Source organism: Dermacentor variabilis, chromosome 8, assembly GCF_050947875.1.
Source record: "Dermacentor variabilis isolate Ectoservices chromosome 8, ASM5094787v1, whole genome shotgun sequence".
Classification (NCBI taxonomy): domain Eukaryota; kingdom Metazoa; phylum Arthropoda; class Arachnida; order Ixodida; family Ixodidae; genus Dermacentor; species Dermacentor variabilis.
Genome location: NC_134575.1, coordinates 94,512,162 through 94,515,657, shown reverse-complemented (window position 1 = coordinate 94,515,657; position 3,496 = coordinate 94,512,162). Strand labels below are relative to the sequence as shown.

Here is a 3,496-nt window from a genome sequence, read left to right as displayed (position 1 = left end):
CAAGTACATCTGGTACGATGTTTTGATAGCATTTTCCTTTACAAAATGTGACGAGCTCAATTCTGAACAGGTTTGATTCAACACTATCAACATAGAAAAGATGCGTCCATCACACAATTACACCAGCATTTATAGTACTATGCATTACACGACTTGTCTATATCCACTAATTCTTCTTAGTATTGATTTGAAAGTTAGGTACTTGGATTTCACTAGCTGTTCTCTCTGCTTTCTACAGCAGTGGGAAGAGTAAATTTTTTTTCCTATACACTACAGTTTTTCCTTTTGTCAACCAATGCATGACCCTTACCTCCTTTTCAAACTTCTTTGCCACCAAAAAGCTTCTGCCTAAATGCTTAGGTTTAGCATTATACAGCTGTTATAGTGTGCTAAGTATATCTAGAAATGTGAATAACTTTTTAAGATATCCAATTAGGGCTACATACAACTTTTCCACCTTTTAGCTTATTTAACCTAGCCAGTGCCACTCGGCTTCCATTACCAGTTGGTGCCCAAACATCAATAATAAGTAACGCGTCCAAAGGAAGGCATTCACTTTAAATGATTAGGAGGGGGAACAGTGATAAGCTCATGTGACTTTTTTTTAACAAAAAACGTTACTATAATTTTGGCATGCAGTAAAATATCTACAACTTTTGAAGAGTACCACTAACCTGTCATTCAGGAGCAGACACTGGGTTATATCTCCATTTCTTCAAATCAAAGGCAGAAGATCAGAATTTATGGGTTATGAAGAAATTTAGCCCAAATTTGATGGTGCCTGTGAGTTGTCAATTTTCTAATCTACATGCCTATAGATGCCAATTGGAATTTTAGCATCTCAATTTCTGTGCAAGCAAGTGGCACTTGATGCATTGTAAGAAGTGTAGCCCTTATATCTCCATTACCTGCTCATTGCATCAGGAACTGTATGAAATGACAGGTTTGCTGCAACATTCTATTAGTCCATGTGGTAGCCTGTCACAAATCCAACCAAGTGTAGAGACTATGAAGGGTTGCACAATACTGTTCCTCCCCTAAGTGAAGGCTTTTGTACTTTAAGGTAGATATGAGACATAACTTTACTAGTAGTTTTGAATATTGTGCAATTCTATATTCACAACAAAAATAGTTTTTCAAAGTGTAATAGTAATAATGTCTTTTTGATTCCGCTTCATCGCAATACTAGTGTGTCATGCGGTGAAGCATATATACCATGCAGTGAAGCATACCAGGAATGCAAGAGGCACTGTAACAGAACTTAGAATGCATTCGCTTACGTGTGTGCACGCACTGGCTACAGTGTCAGTATGAGCACCAAGATGTCTATTAAGTGTAATTGAGATGTCTAATTAAAGTGAAAGCACTGTTATGGCACCATCCCCTTTATACTTCTAGTCATAGCTGTAGTCTAATTGTTAATGCGTGCACTGTTTTACTTTTGTTTCTTTTCATTAACTTACTGCATTCACAAAAGCAGTTGCACCATGCTTTACTATCAATTAACCTCTTTATAGCTTTTGACATTTATTTAACAAGTCCTACAGCACCAAAGTTTGATCTCATTCTTCCACAGAACAGTTAGTACAATATTCAGTGGTTACATTCCATAACCCCCTGTTTCTCCCTGATAAATAAAAAAGTTCACTCATTCATTCATTCAAGCTTGCAGTGAATTCTCTACACAACAGCTATTCAATATTCGATTAAAAAACGTTCATCCAAAATCAATATTTGCTTTGAGCTCAAAATCTACTATTCGCACATGCCAAAAAAAAATGACTGTGTGCAAACAGCTTGTGCATATTGTGGCCTCTACAGCACCTAAAATACACCTTTAGGTGCATCTTTTGGGTGCTTAATATAGCCTTTTTTTAATGGCTAATATCCAATCTCTATCTATAGCTTGTAGACTTCTAGAAAATTTACTCTGTTAAGATGTCCACAAACTAGAACATGACTTGAACAACTTATCAAAGGAGTGTATTTTTGATGGCTTCATCAGTCTGCGTCCCTGTTCTCTTCTTTGGCTTTTTCTTTTAACACATATGTAAGTGCGTTGGCTTTAAGAAACATCACTTCAAAGCAAAAAACATTTGTTGCCGCAAAGGACTTTCAAGATTTAAACATGTTCATTTACGTGACTTTTTGCAGGACCACAAAAAAGAGTGTGCTGCATTCAATGAAGCATACCAGCGCGCCCATGGACTTGGTGAATGCATTCCTCAATATGCTGCTGTTATCAAGTCCATAACAGAAGACCTGTTAAAGTTGAACACCAGCAGCGCTGTATTTGCATACATGTTGAGGCAAAAGGCCATGGGAAGGGCTATCAGGCACGGTAACAAAATTAAGGTGCAACCAACAAGCTTGGCAAGGCGCCGACCTGGCCTACCCAGAGGTTCGGGACGCATTCCTGCCGGCCGACCAAGAATAGCTGAAAAAATCAGGAAAACTAAACGTGGGCATGTGCTCAGCCAAAGTGTGCGGGATGATGTACCTGGGGCCAAATGCCATTAAGAACTTTAACTCTATGGAGGAGTCACAGTTGACCCACTAAATATGTCTCAGCATGCTTAAGGACAGTGAATACGTTGAACACACGTCATCTGTCATCGAAAATGCCCATTTTCGGCCTGCACTAGGACGATTTTCAAGCAGTAATTGTAGCTCACAAAGTCTGATTGCAGTGGTTACTAATGCTAACATGCCCCTTTCCTTTTGCAGTTTGTTATTTTTATGAAATTGCATAGCCAGCTGCTCCTGAACCCTATATCAATTGTCTGTCCTTTCTTGAGGTGGTTTAAATACTTCATGCAGCATCCGCACATTACCAAGAGTCCACCTCTAGTTCTGTTGCCTTCATCGTGCCATTCCTTCAAGCGACTTTTCAAGGATGATATTGCTATTTGTATTGAAATCTAGCACTAATATTATAAGACTGAGACCAACCAAGCTGTCAAGCGCTTTTTATTCCAAAAAGGAAACGCCCCAGTTCATGCGTGAAGAAGTAGAACAGGGAAGATGGTGATGGCTATGTACAAATTAAAACGACGAAGTATGTTAATAGTGCTTACAATATCTAGGTTTGCAAGTAAAAAGATGTTTACTGAACATGGGCCATGAATGCAGAAAGGTCCGCAGCGATGAGCACTGGTTCAGGTCGAGCACTGTCTCGTGCTCTGCATTGGCGATCCTGCTTGCACTTCGGCTGTCCTCCACTCCTTCATTATGTGTGTAACAACCACCAGTCAGCTGCTATAGTCAGCTGTAGGGCTAGCTTTTGTTCATCAGGCAGGGCTTCTTGATTGGTAGCAGTAAGGTACAGCCCGAAGCATTGTATGAATAGCATCCGTTCAGCCTGCAAGTTGCCAGCCTTGCGCATAAGTTGTGCTTCAAACATTGATGCCACATGGTGGCCCTCGATTGCTCACACCTCAGTAAATTGTGATTGGCAGTGTTACACTGGCGCTCTTCGTAAATTTTGTTACTTTGG

At 39.8% G+C, this 3,496-nt stretch overlaps 1 protein-coding gene across 1 annotated transcript in view; it reads right to left on the bottom strand.

Moving 5' to 3' along the window:
- Positions 1 to 3,496, bottom strand: part of LOC142590420 (uncharacterized) — a 184,607-nt gene that overhangs the window by 106,263 nt on the left and 74,848 nt on the right. The gene's annotated exons all lie outside the window — the stretch shown is intronic.